The sequence below is a fragment of the Schistocerca americana genome, chromosome 5, assembly GCF_021461395.2.
Source record: "Schistocerca americana isolate TAMUIC-IGC-003095 chromosome 5, iqSchAmer2.1, whole genome shotgun sequence".
NCBI classification, from domain to species: Eukaryota; Metazoa; Arthropoda; class Insecta; order Orthoptera; family Acrididae; genus Schistocerca; species Schistocerca americana.
The window spans coordinates 490,225,433-490,247,224 of NC_060123.1; the positions used below are offsets into that span (position 1 = coordinate 490,225,433).

Here is a 21,792-nt window from a genome sequence, read left to right on the forward strand (position 1 = left end):
TTCGGATGGAGTTTAGTTGAGTTTCTTATGAAAGAAAAACTAATCGAACTAATCGAAAGATGTAGAGTCGCTCATGGGAGTGAGTGTGCTGTTATCAAGGGAGATATATGAGACTGGGCCTCTGAGTTACGAGTGAGATGAACATTACTGATTTCCAGGCTTGTTCGACCCGGTGAAATAGATTCAGGAAATTATACGAGAAGGAAGTCGTAAAATTATAAAGTTAACCATACGTAAACGTGTAGAAGAGATTTCATATTGAAATCCAAGGTTTCGTCCCCATCTGCGGAGGACATTTTCATGGGAGGTCGTAGCTTTGTCGAATGTCCTCTTCAAATCCGGGCTCGCTCCTGCTTGCGATAAAATTCCGTTTCAAGCGTGCTCCTGCGCAGTGGTGTGACGTCACATGCTTTGAATACCTGAGTACGATTGGCCGTTATCGGCTGCCGTTTTCAGCTGTTGTCATCACCCCACAGTGAAAGACTGGTACTCATCATCTTCAGCACTGCGATCCAGTTATCTTTTAATGTCACGCCCTGCTTTTTCCTACTGAAATTCCTGGGGAGTTTAACGATTTCTATGGACTCTCTGTATAACCTTTCATGGTATTCGCTTGTGGCTGTCAGTACATGAGTCCTATCAAAATGAATGAGGTGGTCTCCTGGCTGCAAAGCATGCTCAGAAACAACTCCTCTTTCAGTCTCACCCTTCCTACAATTGGCCGTGTGCTCTTCTAACAGTTTTTTGAACCGATCCTAAAGAAGATACCAGTCTTCCACCATGGGGTCTTAGCAACAGAGGACGGGGATAACCGACGACGGCCAATTGTGCTCGGGTATTCAAAGCATGTGAAGTCACCCCACTGCACTGGAGCACACGTAAAACGGAATTTTGCTGCAGTCAGGAGCGAACCAGTATGTGAACCTGGCACTCGAAGAAGCTGCGATCCCAGTTGAAAATTTTCCTTGCAGATGGGGACGAAACGTTTGGTTTTATTGTGATATCCTTTCGACCACGCCATAATAGCCCTGAACATTTTATTAATTGTGACACTTCCGGCCGTAAAAGTTTACATATTACAAGGAAATTTTTTTGTTTCGTCATCCAACAGACGCTTCCCATTTTTTGCGACGATTACATGGAATAAACACGGAACTGTTTCATTGTTAGTAAACTATACATTATTCCAAAATTGTCATAAGGACTGTAATGCAGCAGTTGTTATAAAATACTTAATGTCAACAAATTAAATTCCCGATTGGTGGAAGTCTGTAATGTAACATCATACACTACCTTGATTTTCTTTCCTCTCCTATTCACTTGTGTAACACATACATCTGCAACAGTTTAACTGTTGATATGAATTGTAAGTTATTCAACAAATTAATGATCTGAGACCTGTTCGGTATGGTTTAAGTGCTTAAAATTCGCGTATGTGCACTTCGGATTTAGCCCTACGCGGCCTACGTTCTCATCTCACGGCTGCGTCTGTTTGTTCGCCAGTCGCGCGCTAGGCAGGTAGGGCTGTACAAACGAGCAAAAATGAGTAGCTTTAATATTTTTTAAATACCTGCAGTGCGCCTTAGCAGCTAAAATTTTGACAGCGCCTTTCTTTGGTGTGCTCTTTCCGTGCGAAAAATTTCAGGGTAGGTTTCGACATATACTACTGGACCGTTTCTTTGTTAGTAGAAAACGTTCAGGTAATTGCTGACCAGGTGTATAAGTGCTTCAAAGCTAACAGTTTCAGTCTTAATCTCAAAGGGACTCACATTCTGCGATTTCAAACACTACTACTACCTGCTAGTACCACATGGTCATTCGCTAAATGAAACACAACGTGTAAAATTCCTTGGGGACTAGCCGCATAACGTAATATGGAGAAAACTGCAACCACATGCCACAGTACAGCAGGAGACAGAGCCTCTAGCTTTATGTATGTCGCGCAGTTTTATGGGAAAAGATTTACGACTCGTTCTTTTTCGCGGAAAAGTCGGTTACAGGAATCACGTACTTGGATACGCAAGGGGGGGGGGGGGGGTGGAGGGGGCGGGTGGGAGTGTGGCAACTGCGAAAGCATGACGAAGTTTTATTTTTCCAAGGGAACGGAGCTCGAACACATTGGCACCTGCGTGTAAGAGCAATGAGCTGCATCGGCAACGAATCGTCCGTAAAGGGGAGTACGGATTTTGCATTCCGCAAGTGGCCTTCAAGATTGCCCGATCTCTCGGTACGTGACTGTTTTCGTGAGAGTTTGTAACATTTAGTCTACATGCGTCCTCTTTCAACAACTTTGGGTGAACATCGACGACACACAGCAACATCGATAAATTCAGTCACTCCAGGCGGGCTCGCAGAAGTATGGTAGGATGTCTGTCGTGCGTTCGGTGGAAGGGACATTGAACATTTGTGGAAGGTGAATGAAAGCTTTGATCCCAAACGTATTCGTAAATAGTATCATAAGGTTGCATGTGGCATGTGCATGCGAATAAAATATATATCCTTCAAATATCGAATGTTTCTTTTGGAAGAAAAAGCATTTTGTTGTTCTATGCGTAAGTTAAAATACACTCCAAATTTCTGTCTTCATTCGTATAGAATATACAGTCTTGTGAAATCCGATCAGTCTGTTTAAAACACGTTGTACCTTACTCGGGAAGTATTTACCATTATAACCTAAATTCGGCGTACCGAATAGGTTCTTGTGTTACGGTACACTGATAATTTTTGCTTTATGTATCGTCTGACTACAACTGAAGTAAATACAATTTTCGTGCCATGCGCGTTACGCCTTTATCCTCTGCAAGGCATCAAAACATGTGTTCCGTTCCTAGTGCTGTGAAATGTGGAAAAAACCACAAGTGGCATTTATACACTCCTGGAAATGGAAAAAAGAACACATTGACACCGGTGTGTCAGACCCACCATACTTGCTCCGGACACTGCGAGAGGGCTGTACAAGCAATGATCACACGCACGGCACAGCGGACACACCAGGAACCGCGGTGTTGGCCGTCGAATGGCGCTAGCTGTGCAGCATTTGTGCACCGCCGCCGTCAGTGTCAGCCAGTTTGCGGTGGCATACGGAGCTCCATCGCAATCTTTAACACTGGTAGCATGCCGCGACAGCGTGGACGTGAACCGTATGTGCAGTTGACGGACTTTGAGCGAGGGCGTATAGTGGGCATGCGGGAGGCCGGGTGGACGTACCGCCGAATTGCTCAACACGTGGGGCGTGAGGTCTCCACAGTACATCGATGTTGTCGCCAGTGGTCGGCGGAAGGTGCACGTGCCCGTCGACCTGGGACCGGACCGCAGCGACGCACGGTTGCACGCCAAGACCGTAGGATCCTACGCAGTGCCGTAGGGGACCGCACCGCCACTTCCCAGCAAATTAGGGACACTGTTGCTCCTGGGGTATCGGCGAGGACCATTCGCAACCGTCTCCATGAAGCTGGGCTACGGTCCCGCACACCGTTAGGCTGTCTTCCGCTCACGCCCCAACATCGTGCAGCCCGCCTCCAGTGGTGTCGCGACAGGCGTGAATGGAGGGACGAATGGAGACGTGTCGTCTTCAGCGATGAGAGTCGCTTCTGCCTTGGTGCCAACGATGGTCGTATGCGTGTTTGGCGCCGTGCAGGTGAGCGCCACAATCAGGACTGCATACGACCGAGGCACACAGGGCCAACACCCAGTATCATGGTGTGGGGAGCGATATCCTACACTGGCCGTACACCACTGGTGATCGTCGAGGGGACACTGAATAGTGCACGGTACATCCAAACCGTCATCGAACCCATCGTTCTACCATTCCTAGACCGGCAAGGGAACTTGCTGTTCCAACAGGACAATGCACGTCCGCATGTATCCCGTGCCACCCAACGTGCTCTAGAAGGTGTAAGTCAACTACCCTGGCCAGCAAGATCTCCGGATCTGTCCCCCATTGAGCATGTTTGGGACTGGATGAAGCGTCGTCTCACGCGGTCTGCACGTCCAGCACGAACGCTGGTCCAACTGAGGCGCCAGGTGGAAATGGCATGGCAAGCCGTTCCACAGGACTACATCCAGCATCTCTACGATCGTCTCCATGGGAGAATAGCAGCCTGCATTGCTGCGAAAGGTGGATATACACTGTACTAGTGCCGACATTGTGCATGCTCTGTTGCCTGTGACTATGTCCCTGTGGTTCTGTCAGTGTGATCATGTGATGTATCTGACCCCAGGAATGTGTCAATAAAGTTTCCCCTTCCTGGGACAATGAATTCACGGTGTTCTTATTTCAATTTCCAGGAGTGTAATATATAACTTTTAGAGGTTTTTTTTGTAATAATGTTTCCATGGTTTTCAAATTTATATAAAAAAATTACACATATTAAAAGATAGGTATATAGAAACACGCATGTATTACAATGCAACGTTGTGTCAAAATGTCAAAACATTCGGCCAAAAGCTTTCGGAGATTTGCGATTAGAAACATTTACAGCTTCTGTAACTACGAACGTAGATGTTCGTTTGTTTAAAATCTCAAATTTCCGAAAGGTCTTCACGGATTACTTTGAAATTTTGACACAACATTTTATTCGAATACTCAAGTACTTTTATATACCTGTTCGAACGCCATCTGGTATAAATGTCATATACATGTAATAAAAATGGAAACGTTATAAAAATGTAAATGGTGATTTGTTCGAAATCGTTAATCTCCGAAAGTTCTTGACCGATTGCTTTGAAGTTGTGGCAAAACGTTGAATTCTAATACGGGTGTGTTTTTAGTTACGTGATTCTTTAACATATGTATATTTTTAATATATATAATAAATAAAAATATATGTAATCTATAGAGGGAAAACATTGTTACCAAAAATCTCAAAATTTAGCTTTCCGATTTGCTTGAGATTTCTACACGTTTCTGTAGTCACAGTTTAGACACACACACACACACACACACACAGAGACATGTGTGTATGTGTGTGTCTAAACTATGAAAAAAGTAATGCGTAAAAATCTCAAGCAAATCGGAAAGATACGAGTACATTTTGAGATTTTTGGTAACAATGTTTTCCCTCTATAGATTACATATATTTTTATTTATTATATATATTAAAAATATACATACTCTAAAGAATTAGGTACTTAAAGATTTATTTAATATATATAAAACAGTGAAACGTTGTTAGCTAACTGACAAGTCGTATTTATGGTTTATTGGTTTATGATTTGAATACTACAAAAAAATGGTTCAAATGGCTCTGAGCACTATGGGACTTAACATCTATGGTCATCAGTCCCCTAGAACTTAGAACTAATTAAACCTAACTAACCTAAGGACATCACACAACACCCAGCTTTCACGAAGCAGAGAAAATCCCTGACCCCGCCGGGAATCGAACCCGAGAACCCGGGCGTGGGAAGCGAGAACGCTACCGCACGACCACGAGATGCGGGCGAATACTAAAACAGAATCAGAATTTGCAATAACAGTAAACAAGACTCAAAGTCAGAGAGATGTGGGAAGAGAAGGGGTGGGAGGAAATGGAGATAGAAAACGGGAAGGAGGAGATGTACAGAGAGTGGGAGCAAGAGGAGATGGAGAGAGGGGGAGGAGAGGATGGAAAGAGAAAGGGGAAGGAGGTGATGGGCTGAGAGAGGGGGAGAGAGAAGGGGGAGAAGAAGATGGCGAGAGAGAGGAGGAAGGAGGAGGAGACGGACAAAGAATGGGAAGGGGAAGATGGGCAGAGAGTGGGGCGAGGAGGAGATTAGGACGTATATCCAATTCCCATACACATTAGAAACGTCTGCTTCCTCTTTACTTTCTGTTCCATTTAAGCAGACTGAGTCACACCAAAGCGTGGTCGGATGCAGCTAGTGACTACTGAAAAGCATTTGAACTCAGCTGTAACCGATCGTAACGCAACAAATATGTATTAATACAGCTGAGGTGGTTTTCACTTATCATTAAAATTAGAGTTATGTCTTAATAACTTTCTACACTCTACTTATTTTTTTTTTCCGTAGCTATTCCAGAGCATCACCCTCCCGATCGGCTTTTCCGAGTCATAGTGTTCAACTTAAAATTCAGCTTCTACCATTGCATAAACAATAATTTCTACCTGTATCAATAACCCAGTCGACATAATAATGCAAAGATCTTCCGATGGTTTTAAAATTGGAATAAAATCATTGCAAGAACTTCGTTCACGCGCTCATGTCACTCAACAAAAATTTGGAAATTTGTGGTAAGGTCTTATGGGGCCAAACTGCTGAGGTCATCGGTCCCTAAGCTTACGTACTACTTAATGTAACTTAAACAAACTTAAAACTTACACTAAGGACAACACACACCCATGCTCAAGGGGAGGATTCGAACCTCATCCGACGGGGAGGGAGGGGGGGGGGGGAGCCGCTCGGACCGTGACAAGGCGCCTACGACCGCACGTCTCACTCAAGAAAGTTCCCTGCTAATTCCTGGAAACTGACCACATTTCACTTCTCTATCAAGGACTTACACGTTGCTGCCAAGCATCACATTGACCAGACACTGTATTAAAATTCTTACGAAGAATACTTTTGGAAGGATTCGCTTGTGCCCTTGTTCAAAAACGATTATTGTCTTCCCATGAGCTCACTTACGTGAATCATTAAAAATCTATCGTGATGTCAGAATAAAAACTGTAAGTGCTTACCCCCATCACTGGAGCAGTTGCCAAGAAATTTAAATAGGTTTCGCGATACATTAACCTCACATAATGCAAAACTGAGATTACATATGGAGCTATCACAGAATTAAATATTCGGCTATTTGAGCAATACATTCTGTATCTCTTTCTTGCTACAAACACCAGTGGAATGTTCATTGGATCAGCTCGTTAATATGAATTAAAATTTTGAATCACTTCATGTGCAATTGTGCATCAACTGTCTTTTGAATCCTCCTTGCAATTTCTGTATTATGTGTGTTGCTGCTTAACGTCTAAGGAACCACATAATCTCATTCATATTACAAGCAGAAATATTATAGTAATACTATGTGAAAAGCTGCTACCATTACAGAAGATATCGAAACTGAGCAACTTCCCGTTTCTTTCTTAAAAATTAAATAATTTTATACAAAAGGTTTTCAACGGCAATATTATGAGAAGCCTACAACTGCTGGAGTCTGTTTCTGAACATCGTGGCATGGTACCAAATAGAAAATGGATATATTCCTGGAGAATATTCTCCCACGCAGTTTGTAATGCGGGTACAGGAAGCATCAAAAGTGGTCTCTAGTGAACTGAGGCGAACAAGTTGCCGACTGATCTTGTTACAGACATATTCGACAAGCATCCTATCAAGCGAACGTTCATGTCCGAAAGTAGCGGTACGTATTGTTCTTCGAAGAAGGTTTCTATAGTGCTCACCGTTTGTGGATCGGCTTTCTGCCACTCCAGTACGGCAATAGAATTACTTGAAGAGATGGTTGTACTTCTGAAAATAAAACGTACCTGAAGCCCTCAATTCACGCTGTATCCCCTGACACCCAAATGATAACTGGCCTTGGCCTGGTATGGCGCTTAACAATACAGGCTGTCAGGTTCTGATTATCACGGTAACGAGCTTATGTGGCCATTACTGCAGGACAGTCTGAATCTGATAAAAAAAAAGGTCCAAATGACTCTGAGAACTATGGGAGTAAACTTCTGAGGTCATCAGTCCCCTAGAACTTAGAACTACCTAAACCTAACTAACCTGAGGACATCACACACATCCATGCCAAGGCAGGATTCGAACCTGCGACCGTAGCGACACACAACACATCAAATGGGTTTCCATGTCCTTTACAGTTTGAAAGATTTGTGGTACGTAGAGAATGGGTCTACGCAATGCCGTTTATGCCACCGGTTCCTTCACACTCTCTCTCAAATGGTCCAACACGACATGACGCATTGTCAACATCTCCATAGCGTACACAGTCCTCACAGTCATTAAACCAGTCCTCCACAAGTGGCATAGAGCAGTCGATATGGACATGTCCAGTACGAGCAGAAATACACGAAAAGACCAACTGATTTTTCTGACACCGGTAATTCTGCTGTGTCCGAACTAACTACGTATATGATGATTTTGGCGTTTCCCCGTTTACACTTCGTTTGTGGCTCTTCAATAACTGTGATTGGTCCAACGCTGACCTTTAGAGTCACAAAAGAAAGAACGTTTCTAGGCCTCTGTGTCCACTATTTTGGCGCAATGTTGCTCAACATCATCTTCTGAGTCTTGATTAATTCGGGAAAATATTTTTGAGTGTTGCAGTTGTAAATGTAACTTAACAGCGCAGTGAGAGTACGTTCAATGGAGTAAAACGAGGTATCCAATATAACACAGTTACATCTTCGAGTAATATGTACCCAGTATCATACCCATTCCTCTTCGTTCTGATATAAAGCCTACCTTGAAATACACGAGATAACTGAATTAGCCAACTAAGCGCATAATATTTATGTTCATTATTGCTGCACCGTATATAATTTTTCAAGAGTAGGTACTGAAAATTTTTCTCTTGGCATCGCAGTTCGGACGTAAACTTTTTATAAATACGAATATTTACTCAAGCCGTACTGTAGGGTGACAATTATTGAACTATATGAAGTAAAATCGTCATAATTTCTAAACTGTTCTCGTTTGGACCTTCAAATTGCACGGGTGGCAGCGGGACATGATGGGTATTAGTATGATGGTTTAGCGACGAAGCCCATTTTCATCGTCACATTTGGGGGACTGAGAATCCGCATTTCGTGTCGAGAAGTCTCTTCACTCTCAACGAGTGACTGTGTGGTGTGCAATGTTCAGTCACGGAATAATCGGTGCGATATTCCTTGATGCCACGGTGACCACCAGACGGTACGTGAAGATTTTGTGTTATGATTTTATCCCAATTATCCAAGATTACGACAAGATGCGGTGCATGCAAGACGGAGTTCGATCCCATCGAAACAGGAGAGTGTATGATGTCCTGGAGGTACACTTTGGAGATCGCATTCTGGCTCTGGGGTACACAGAGGCCACTGGCATTGGCTTCGATTGGCCGCCATATTCTCCAGATCTGAACAATTGCGACTCCTTTTTGTGGGTGCAGCAATAACAGCAAAGGTTTCTTGAAATTACTGCAATCAGCGATTCATCATCAGATGGTACAAATGTTAATTGTCTGCAGCAGTGTGGGAGTCACGTAGAGTGGTTAGTATCCTTTGGTTGGATGTATTCTGGAAAACATACTGAATGTTTTCCAGTGACGTTAATTGTAATGCCCTTTACACACATAGCCACAGGTTACACGTTCCACATGCTTTACAAGCCGTTCTAATAAACCCAAAATCGTTGCTAAGCTGAAAACAGCCATTCAGAAGGTAATCGACAGCATCGATGTTCCGACACTTCAGCGGATCATGAAGAATTTCGCTATTCGTCTACGCCACGTCGTGGCCAATGATGGCAGTCATATCGAACATGTCATAACGTAAATCCGAATGTCTGTCGTGACGTTTACATGTTGAATAAAGTGTGTGCACGCCTAGTTTGTAACTAATTTACGTTTTTTTCGTGTAGTTCAATAATTGTCACCCTGTATGAACCAATGACGGCCTTTGACAGAAAATACCTTAGCATATTGACATCTTAATAACCTGTCTTTTAATTCTGAATATCATCCAGCTTCACACAGTCATAAAGTAAAACAGTTTAACACTAACATTTTCATTGTCTGTGTTCTTCAAGCTCATCATAGTTCCCGATTTCTAACAGTCTTTTAAAACTCCCAAAAAAATTAACTCTTGTTGGGTGATTGTAACTTACACAATTTTATTTGCTGTATCAATGAATTTTTTAAATGACAACATCATCAGCATCGACTGCAGTATTCATAATAAACTACACACTTGCTGTTTCGGTTTTTAACTCATTTTGCCACAGTTCGTGCTGCTCGTCCCGTCGGAGGTTCGAGTCCTCCCTCGGGCATGGGTGTGTTTGTTGTCCTTAGTGTAAGTTAGTTTAAGTTACATTAAGTAGTGTGTAAGCTTACGGACAGATGAGCTCAGCAGTTTGGTCCCATAGGACTTAACATAAATAAATAAATAAATTAAAGTCATTTTCAAGTGATTAAGGTTATGAAAACACAGCAGTTATCAATATTAGTAAAATGAGCACAAAGTATATGGCTCACGTCAGCGTTCACAACGTACACCATCGGCATATAACAGATGGAAATAAATGTGTAGAAACCACGAATCCAAGTACACGAGATCCATTTCCATCTCTTAGATACCGATGATGTATGTGACGAATGCTGATGTGGACCTTATAGATATAAGTTGAGCTAACTGCTACTTGTCTGCTTCAGTAGGCGTTCACACAGGTGCACTGATACAGGAACAAAACTTCCCTGCAAACCCTTGCGATAGTGCAAACAATTGTTCTGCGCAATGCGCCTCGTCACACACGCCAATCAACTTAATTAGCAGTTGTGGATTAGCAGGTGTAGTTTACTGATAATTTCTAAAAGATAAGGAACAGCAAATGCTTTGCGTGATTCTCAAAAGTAATTAGATAGCTTCACGTACGTATCAGCTCTGGATGTACATTTCATGGGTCAACACACAAGAATGACTCGGGAATAATTAAGAGGTGAATCATGTTCACCACGGAATGACAACTTGCGAAGGAACGTAAATAGGGCTCCATTTTATCTTTTTTGAGGTCACTGACTGACTGTTTGTGTGACTTGTACCACGACCTAGATGCCTTCCAACCTTCCGTGGAAAGAGTCTCCCAGAAAATCATCGGGAGGAAATCACACCAGTACTATGTTTACGATTGGCTCCCAAATCCGATTGTCATAAACCGATTCCCCAACTGCGCTTCTGGTTGGTAACATAAACACTCCAGCGTCAAGTTTCGAAATACGGTTTTATCTGCAGGGTTTCTATCTTCCGAAATCGATATTCGCTCCCATGTACCCGGTCTACCGTGCTAGCGGTCTCAAGTTGCTACTACCTTATAAAAATGCTCATTAATGTTGACTCACTGATTTTATGTGGAATGAATGATGATGAAGAGGATTTGAATGAACAGGAAATTAATCATTTCATCTATTTAGTTGAAGAGAAGCACATTTTACTTTTACCTGCTGGTAAGAGAGACAGAAATGATGATATATTTAAGGCATTAAAAATCGAATTGACTGTTAACAGCCCTATATACTTCACAGCACCTTTAAAGCCAAAGGTCGTTCAACACAATCGATGACTAGTGATCAAATATTCACTAATTCTATGGGTAGGAATATGAATGTGTCCTTACTCTTTCGAAAGTCTTCTAACCACTTCAACTCTCCAGAACGTGAACGTTGGAGAACAATAATCTTCCACCAGTGATCACTTCGAACTTTTTACCACGACACACATAATTTAGACGGGCTAATAAAATAATTTCGAACTCATTAAATGGCGTGGATAAGATTTTTAAACATCAGTTCTTGTACAATGTCCTCTTCCTCCACTTGAGCAGTCCATTGGTATCCATAACGAAGTCGTACTCTTTCTTTATTTAAAATATGGCGAAAGTACTGATAACATCACTTTATCATCGTCACGAAATCGGACACTTGATTTACTGACACCGTTCAAGTAAAACAACTGACTCTTGGAAAATCGTTATGTGATCCACCTAGAAAAATCGATTCAGATTTAACAGTTGAGCAAGGCGGCGAGAAACGATTTCCGAAATTTGGTTTTCGTTTTTCTCAAATTATGTCACGTGCAAACGTTGCAAAACAAACACCACCGTGACTAGAAATATTGACCAACACCCTTCAACAGAGTGTACTTGACCTGTTGCCTGTGAGATTGAAGTATCTTTCGTAAACATATCTAACGTTATTGCTGATCAATATATATATATATATATATATATATATATATATATATATATATATATATAATTTATAGTCATTAATACACTCTAATTGAGTCACATTACGATCACTTCTTAGAGTGACGCTCCTAGCATTTAGAAAGCGACTATGTTACATAACACGCACTAGCCAAGTAGGTATATACACTGAAGAGCCAAAGAAACTGGTACACCTGCCTAATATCGTGCAGGGCCCCGTGAGCACGCAGAAGTGCTGTAACACGAAGTAGCATAGACTCGACTAATGTCTGAGGTAGTGTTGTAGGGAAGGATATCTCTTCTGAACAGCACGTTGCACCGCATCCCAGATATGCTTAATGATGTTGATGTTTGGGGAGTTTGGTAGCCAAAGAAAGTGTTTAAACTCAGAAGAGTGTTGTTGGAGTCACTTTGTAGCACTTCCGGACCTGTAGGGTGTCGCATTGTCCTGCTGCAATTGCCCAAATCTGTCGGAATGCACAATAGATATGAATAAATACAGGTGATCAGACAGGACATTCACATACGTGTCACCTGTCAGTCATATCTAGACGTATCACTCCAACTGCACACGCCCCTCACCATCACAGAGCGTCTACCAGCTTGAACAATCCCCTTCTGACATGCAGGGTCCGTGGATATCCGAGGGTGTCTCCATACCCGTACACGTCCATCCGCTCGATGCAATTTGAAACGAGACTCGTCCGACCAGGCAACATGTTTACAGTCATCAACAATCCAGTGTCGGCGTTGACGGGCCCAGGCAAGGCGTAAATCTTTGTGTCGTTCAATCATCAAGGCTACATGACTAGACCTTCGGCTCCGAAAACCCATATCGATGATGTTTTGTTGAATATTTCGCACACTGACACTTGTTGATGGTCTACAACTGAAATCTGCTGCAATTTGCGGAAGGGGTGCACTTCTGTCACGTTGAACGATTCTCTTCAGTCGTCGTTGGTCCCGTTCTTGCAGCATCTTTTTCTGGCCGCAGCGATGTCGGAGATTTGATGTTTTACCGGATTCTTTATGTTCACGGTACACTCGTGAAATGGTCGTACGGGAAAATCCCCACTTCATCACCTCTTCGGAGATGCTGTGTCCCATTGCTCGTGCACCGACTATAACACCACGTTCAAACTCACTTAAAACTTGATAAATTGCCATCATAGCAGCAACAATTGATCTAACAACTGCGCCAGACACTTGTTGTCGTATATAGGAGTTGCCGACCGCAGCACCGTATTCTGCCTGTTTACGTTTCTCTGTATTTGAATACGCATGCCTATACGTTTCTTTGGCGCGTCAGTGTAAAAGAACTGACAAGCTGTCGGCATACCTGCAGCTGACTGCTGTCATACGTAGATGCAGCGACTTGTACAGGTTTAAAAAATAGGGCGCTTAACTCTTCCGGGGAAGGTAGAGGGGGAGGAAATTGTCTGAACAGCCTGAGTTTGTTAACTAATCGTGTGCTCCTGGTGCGCAGACATGTTGTGAGAACACTCGCGGCACCATTCTGAGTAACAGCCTTGGAAACTGCGAAATTTTATGTGTCGCTTATAACAGAGATAAATATGTGCGGAGATTTAAATTCCTGTCCATGCACTCACATTCAATTCTTCCGTGGTTTTCCTTAATCTTTTAAGGCATATACTGGGTTGATCCCCTTGACTCACACGCGGCCGATTTTCTCCCCTCCCTCGTTCAGTCCCTCGTCTCTAATAACATTTTCGTCGACAGGGAGTTAAACACAAATCATTCTTTCAGAGCTGAACGTTAACCAAGACACTGCATGAGCTCCAGATCACATGCTGCCGTGGAACAGCAAGAGCAAAGAGGGCAAAACCTGGCTTGATCCCAATGTTTAGTACTCACAGGAAATGCGAAAGCACGGCCTATCCATCCTCTTGACCTCAGGAGTTTCAAGCAAGGTGTATCAGCAGTGTTATCACAGGGGCAACTGTTCAGCAAAATTCGATGCATGCGCGGCTCTGAAACAAACGGGCAGTGTCTACAACCATGCAAGCAACCTCTCCGATGGAACGCACTCTTCAGAATCAGAACTAGAGTGGCGCTGGCTAGCAGCAAGTAGATTTTTTTGTGCTTCCCGGAATGATTAGATTGTGCCTTAGCGATATGCACTGACGATTAGGAAACTCGTCTCAGAGGCCACGTACCCTACAGAATACATTCCCACGCTTGGACGATACCATTTGTTTCCCTGTGCTCACACGTTGCAAGCCTACTCAAGCACTCAACACATCGTTTAAAACACACGCCAACCTGTGAATTACTAAAATCTTTTCCCGTATAGTAATCGTCATGAAATTTTATATAGCCTTTCCGAAAAACAATAGCCAACTGCTATGAGTTTCACATGGTGAACCGCATCTCCACCGATGAACTTTCAGAGGTTGTTCAGGGATACCTTTTGAGTATTTTGGTTATGTGACCCACGATCTTCTTCTGCTCGTTATAGAGAAATAATGTAAGTACTTTTTATTCGGTTTTTTACTGCAATCACCATTGTTCCTATGAAAATACCTTCGCAACAGTGAAATACTCTGTAATGTGGAACCCCCAAAACGTACAACACGAAACACAGTAATGCAAGAACTCTCAGTTGCAAATGTACGCTGATATGGTAGCCGTAGATGCGTGAACAACTCTCCGTAGCGCCGTTGTACCGCTTTTCCATTGCATTCAGTGATCCCATACACGAGGTGCATATTGACCAACTTTCGTCAGTAAATGTATTCGTAGTACTGCTGTGTATCATCGTTACGCCGGAAAACAAAACCCTGGACAGAACCGAGCAGTATTGAAAGGAACCTTCAGGACGACAAGATAAAAAGTCCATTACTGTAGTCAACAGCAGGTACCGGAATCAAATGGAAACGAGACATGCAGAGTATAGTTTCGACATTTGTGCTGTGGTGCACTGTTTTGAGTACAGTGCAGTTACGAAGCTTACTGGAGCAAGAAATAAAACGAAATGAAATAACTCTGTACCAAGCCGCCTAAGACCATGTGTCCGTTATACCCAAATACTCAGATAGTACTTCTCAACAAGCTCTGAAAGTTTGTCAGTGGAGTTCCGGTTCACCGTTTATAACGGAAATTTTTCGGAAATATTCAAAAAAACCTAACATTACATTTTACAACTTCCCATTAAAAGTAACATCCTGACACAGCAATATGTTTTTGTAAATACATTAATTAAATAGTAGGCCTACTTTGTTTATAACAGTAAAAGTTACGTGATGTCTCATTTTTCAAACAGCATTTACTATCTTCAGGTGATTGACATTATTTTCATTTGTTATTCTGTCTGAATGGGTTAGTGTGTAAATGCAGCACAAATGCAATGCACGATTTTTGAAATTTGTTGATGATTAATGATAAATGAGAGTGTGGATCCGATTGTGTACTCGAGGAGTGAGCCACATAAGTCTTAAGTCTTATGATGTGTAATGTAAGACAGCCAGTATAAGGATTCTAGAAGCAAAATCTGTCTTTAGACTGGTAAAGATGTGAAAATTTTCCGTTTATTTGTTTTTCTGAAAATACGAAGTTTGGAAAATGATTAATGAAAATTTGGAATTGAGAACCGGTCATCGAGGGGTATCACCGTATTGGTTGCAAAAACTATGAAGCTAATTGGCTATAGTACGTTACAACCAATCAGAACAGAGAACATTCGCGCGTTCTTGAAGGGAAAAAGATATCTGACGCGCTCGTCTCGAGGAGTCGTAATTCAGTTTCAGTAGTGTGAAGTTTTCTATCAGTTTTGTAAAAATATTGTAATTTGCTTTCGTTGGGAAGTTCAATAGTTCGAAAAATCATGAGAGCAGCTGTAAATATCGTTTTCGCAAGTTATGAGAATTTTAGAGCATTTTTAGAGGAATTCTTTCGATGGGCAAAAGAATTCCGCAAGATGTGCTATGCAATCGACATTCTGAAATTTCAGTTTACTGAAAACAGGAGAACTGAGGGGTACTGAACGAGCGCACTGTATTGATAAAATTCGTGTGAACTTTCCAACTGTTTATTGACTGGTAAAACACGCCGCTCTTTGGACAGCAGGTAGCGAGCTCTATTACTTAGCCCGGCTACCATTGACAGAATGTCCTTTGTGAGTGAACGTGGTGGTACAGAATATTGGCAAATATAAGTTTCTACGTCAAAAATTGTGTGTTACGTCGGAATTCGTAGCAACACATACAACGTAAAAATGATAATAAAGGACTGACATCTTGGATAAAAATTTGGTTTATGTAGTGGGTTAAGTGGGAACTATTATAATGAAGCCTCTCTGCAGGAGGAAAGAGAAAGTTTTATGCACCCTGCTGACATGTATAACACAGCCTCTCTTAACACCTTCACCAGGTGTTATCACATTACACTGATGTGACAAAAATTATGAGATACCTCGTAATATCGTGTCGGATCTCCTGCAGCAAATCGACGTGGCATGGACTCAACAAGTCGTTGGAAGACCCCTGCAGAAATATTGAGACATGCTGCCTCTACAGCCGTCCACAATTGCGAAAGTGTTGCCGGTGCAGGATTTTGTGCACGAACTGACCTCTACATTATGTCCCATAAATGTTCGATTGGATTTATGTCGGGCTATCTGGGTGGTCAGATCATTCGCTCGATTGTTCAGAATGTTCTTCAATCCAATCGCGACGATGGTGGCACGGTGATATGGCGAAGTGTCATCCATGAAACTTGCATCGTTGTTTGGGAACAAGAAGCCTTTGAATGATTGTAGATGGTCTCCAAGTAGCCTAATATTACCATTTCCAGTGAATGTTGGATTCAGTTGGACCAAACGATCCAGCCAATTCCATGTAAACACAGCCCACACCATTCTGGAGCCACCACCAGTTTGCCCAGTGCCTTGTTGACAGCTTGGCTCCTTGGCTTCGTGGGGTTTGCGCCTCACTCGAACCATACTTTCAGTGTTTACCAACTGAAATCGGGACCCATCTGATCAGGTCACAGTTTTCCAATAGTCTAGGGTCCAACCGATATGGTCACGAACCCAGGAGAGGTGCTGCAGGCGATGTCAGGCTGTTATCAAAGGCGCGAGTCGGTCATCTGCTGGCATAGCCCATTAACGCCAAATTTCGCCGAACTGTTCTAACGGATATGTTCGTCGTACGTCCCAAATTGATTCCAGCAAGGCCGGCCGCGGTGGCCGTGCGGTTCTAGGCGCTACAGTCCGGAACCGCGGGACTGCTACGGTCGCAGGTTCGAATCCTGCCTTGGGCATGGATGTGTGTGATGTCCTTAGGTTAGTTAGGTTTAAGTAGTTCTAAGTTCTAGGGGACTGATGACCTAAGATGTTAAGTCCCATAGTGCTCAGAGCCATTTTTGATTCCAGCAAGTATTTCACTCAGTACTGCTTCTCTGACAGCACTGACAACTCTATGCAAACGACACTATTCTCGGTCGTTAAGTGAAGGCCGTCGGCCACTGCGCTGTCTGTGGTGAGAGGTAACGCCTAAAATTTGGTATTGACACTGTGTATCTTGGAATGCTGAATTCTGTAACGATTTCCGTAATGAAATGTCACATACGACTAGCTCCAACTATCATTCCGCGTTCAAAGTTTGTTAATTCCCGTCGTGCGGTGGCGTCGGAAACCTTTTCATATGTACCACCTGAGTACAAATGGCAGCTCAGCCAATGCACTGTCTTTTATACCCTGTGCACGCGATACTATCGCCATCTGCATATGTGCATATCGATATCCAATGACCTTGGTCACATTTAATATTTTAATATTATTTTTGTCAGAACAATGCATTGACCCCCAGTATAAAATTTTTATTTATAAAATGTAAGCTCATGACTGAGCAGGTTAGGGGAATGCTGGGCTGGTGACCAAATTTCTCCTCACAGAATACATTAGGTGAACAGTCAAAATGCAATAATGCATACAAAAAAGTTCCCACGATTTACAGACAGATGGCGCACACGTCTTAACTCCCTTAGGTTACCTCGACAACTGGGGCTTCAGGAAGGGCATTCGGCCGCAACGTTAAATAAATAAATAGTAGAACTTGCTAAATCGTGTACCACGAAACCCATATTAGACAGGCTAAATGATACGGGAGAAAAGAATAAAAAGAATATTTACTTGATTGTTAGCTTCCTTTAGTTGCACTGTATTTTCCCAATAAACATGTTTGCACACAATGACAACAATTTATTTTAAAAACTGAAATATTGATTTTTGTATAGGCACGAATCTCGTATTTTTAATGTTAATAAATTGTGTTAAGTATCTTAATGTAGTCAGTTCATTACGCCATAAATTGTACACCAAATTTTTTAAAATTAAAAATCCATCCTTCATAATTTTTGATAAAAACTGGAACAACTGCTATTTTTTGCGGGTTCGTTATGAGAGAATTTCCCCAGGTAGGGTCCACTAACACGAATTCTTTACAGACGAATGGAAAAACTAGTAGAAGCCAACCTCGGGGAAGATCAGTTTGGATTCCGTAGAAACACTGGAACACGTGAGGCAATACTGACCTTACGACTTATCTTAGAAGAACGATTAGGGAAAGGCAAACCTACGTTTCTAGCATTTGTAGACTTAGAGAAAGCTTTTGACAATGTTGACTGGAATACTCTCTTTCAAATTCTAAAGGTGGCAGGGGTAAAATACAGGGAGCGAAAGGCTATTTACAATTTGTACAGAAACCAGATGGCAGTTATAAGAGTCGAGGGACATGAAAGGGAAGCAGTGGTTGGGAAGGGAGTAAGACAGGGTTGTAGCCTCTCCCCGATGTTGTTCAATCTGTATATTGAGCAAGCAGTAAAGGAAACAAAAGAAAAATTCGGAGTAGGTATTAAAATTCATGGAGAAGAAATAAAAACTTTGAGGTTCGCCGATGACATTGTAATTCTGTCAGAGACAGCAAAGGACTTGGAAGAGCAGTTGAATGGAATGGACAGTGTCTTGAAAGGAGGATATAAGATGAACATCAACAAAAGCAAAACAAGGATAATGGAATGTAGTCTAATTAAGTCAGGTGATGCTGAGGGAATTAGATTAGGAAATGAGGCACTTAAAGTAGTAAAGGAGTTTTGCTATTTGGGGAGCAAAATAACTGATGATGGTCGAAGTAGAGAGGATATAAAATGTAGGCTGGCAATGGCAAGGAAAGCGTTTCTGAAGAAGAGAAATTTGTTAACATCCAGTATTGATTTAAGTGTCAGGAAGTCATTTCTGAAAGTATTTGTATGGAGTGTAGCCATGTATGGAAGTGAAACATGGACGATAAATAGTTTGGACAAGAAGAGAATAGAAGCTTTCGAAATGTGGTGCTACAGAAGAATGCTGAAGATTAGATGGGTAGATCACATAACTAATAAGGAAGTATTGAATAGGATTGGGGAGAAGAGAAGTTTGTGGCACAACTTGACCAGAAGAAGGGATCGGTTGGTAGGACATGTTCTGAGGCATCAAGGGATCACCAATTTAGTATTGGAGGGCAGCGTGGAGGGTAAAAATCGTAGAGGGAGACCAAGAGATGAATACACTAAACAGATTAAGAAGGATGTAGGTTGCAGTAGGTACTGGGAGATGAAAAAGCTTGCACAGGATAGAGTAGCATGGAGAGCTGCATCAAACCAGTCTCAGGACTGAAGACCACAACAACACAACAGGGTCCACACCACAGGTTCAGCACAGGTGTGCGACCGTAAATCCAGTCCTGCGGTAGAGCGCCTTTTGCCAGTGCGGTTCGTCTTGTCGCTCGCCTACTTACAACTATAATATGAGTCGTACCCACTTCCGCCCTAGCTCAGATCCTGGGTACAGTCTTGGCTACAGACGAACAGGGAACAGGGGTTGCAATGAGAATGAATAAGCTTTAGCAGTAGGCAATGATGACGATGACGACGACGACGACGACGACGCCGACGACGACGATGATGATGATGACACATATGGACAGAGTTATTCTTAAGTACCTCTGGAGTATTGTCAGACTACTGCCCGAAACTGAGCACTTGTCATAATACCTGTTTCTGTAAAGAATTGAATTCCCATGTATAAAACAGTTCCAAACCTGTGATTACTTTACCAATGATTTACTGTGTTAAATAATAAGTGTTAACCACGTAACCGACATAAACCTTGCAAAAGGTTTCAAATTGTGCTTAAAATTTCTTGGAAGTCGTTAAGTGGTTTCAGTGAGAAACACTAGATGAATCTAGTCTGGATAATGAGCACTCCGTTTTCAGAGCAGCTAGTTTTTCACGTATCTCAATGCTTATGGCGCCTATTCTCCTGACCTGGGTGTCTTATAGTGATATAATTCTACATGAGCACTCAGTGGTGTATGTGGATACTGTCTGCACAATGTATTATGAATAGAGTTAGTAGTAAAGAAGTAATAAAATTAAATGGGTAATACTACCTAATGTTCTACAGAAGTATATTTATTTCGTCAGGAACAGTTTTCTCGGCTTTCGGCTTCTTAGGATTTCCTTAGGTGACAACTGAATGTCGAATACACACATAAAATTACTTACGAGAGTTGTTACCTGAAAATGGCCTACGAAGCTGAAAGCCACTTCGTGACGAAGTAAACATACTACTTTCGTGTAGTACGTGTCCACGGCTTCAACAAATTTTTTAACTTACTTCATCTTGCTTTCAGCTGTCAGAATTTCATTTTGTGATTGCAATTTCGGCAATAAGCTACTTTCAAGCACCTACAAAACTTACTAGTATGTAATGAGTACAATTTGTAGTATGGCTGACAATAGGTACAATCAGTTTTGTAGTTTATTTTACATTAATGTAGTATACTTATAAGCTTTTGAATCTAATGTATTATAAGCGCACACTTTTAGTTGTGTGATGTCTGCAGCCCACTCAGAATCGCACCACATAAAACAGAATATTGACTAGTATCGCTGAGTAATTGTTTTTTTCATGTGCAGCTGTGTACAGTACCTTGTTATCTCTGCCTAACATAAACCCATATGTCAAAATCTTGTTTGTACGTTATACGAATGTCAAAAAACAACAAAACTGGTTGAATCTACGATTAATCTCATTCTAAACTGTTCTCATTACCTTGTAATATATTTCGTAGATGCTTGAAAATGATTTAATTGCGAAAATGCAATCGCAATATAAAATTCTAACAGCTGAAAGCAACATTCAATCCTTATATATATATATATATATATATATATATATATATATATATATATATATATATATATATATATATATATGATTTAGCAGAACGTTAGGAAGTATTATTTAATATTTTTACCGTGTCCTGCAAAAATCAATTAAAGAATCAATAAATTAAAACCCCATGCCTGATAATGTAGTTCTACTGCATGAACAACGACAATGTAGTAAACTATAAACTGTTTCCCTTGATGATTTTGTGGTGGGGGGTATTAGCGAGAAAAAGTGTCGAAAAGATTTCAAATTATCTGTAAAGTTTGTTGGAAGTCACTTCTCAAATACTGGATGAATGTAAGCTTCGCACTTCCGAGCCGAGTGTTCCCCCGCCTCATGACATACAATGTCTAACGTCAATACTTGTCTTATTGTATTAAACATTTAACACAAGAATGCACCTCTTAATGAATAGAGTATAACAGTATTTGAAATATTTAAATTTGGTCAATAATTATACGAAATGATAGAAATCAAATTTTTGCTGCCCCTGTACGCCATTAGGTAGGCAACCTGCAACTGGAATTTGCTTCATGAGGCATGAACTGTGAACCATGAACTGGGTTAGCCTGTTAATAATATATACGAATTAAAAACTTGGAGTGATGATATGTTTCTGTTTTGTATAAGTCTTGTAGCTT

General features: G+C 41.7%; 1 protein-coding gene across 1 annotated transcript in view; it reads right to left on the bottom strand.

The window, feature by feature from the left end:
• LOC124615911 (high affinity cAMP-specific and IBMX-insensitive 3',5'-cyclic phosphodiesterase 8A) overlaps positions 1–21,792 on the bottom strand; it is a 1,662,866-nt gene that overhangs the window by 190,314 nt on the left and 1,450,760 nt on the right. The window lies entirely within an intron of this gene.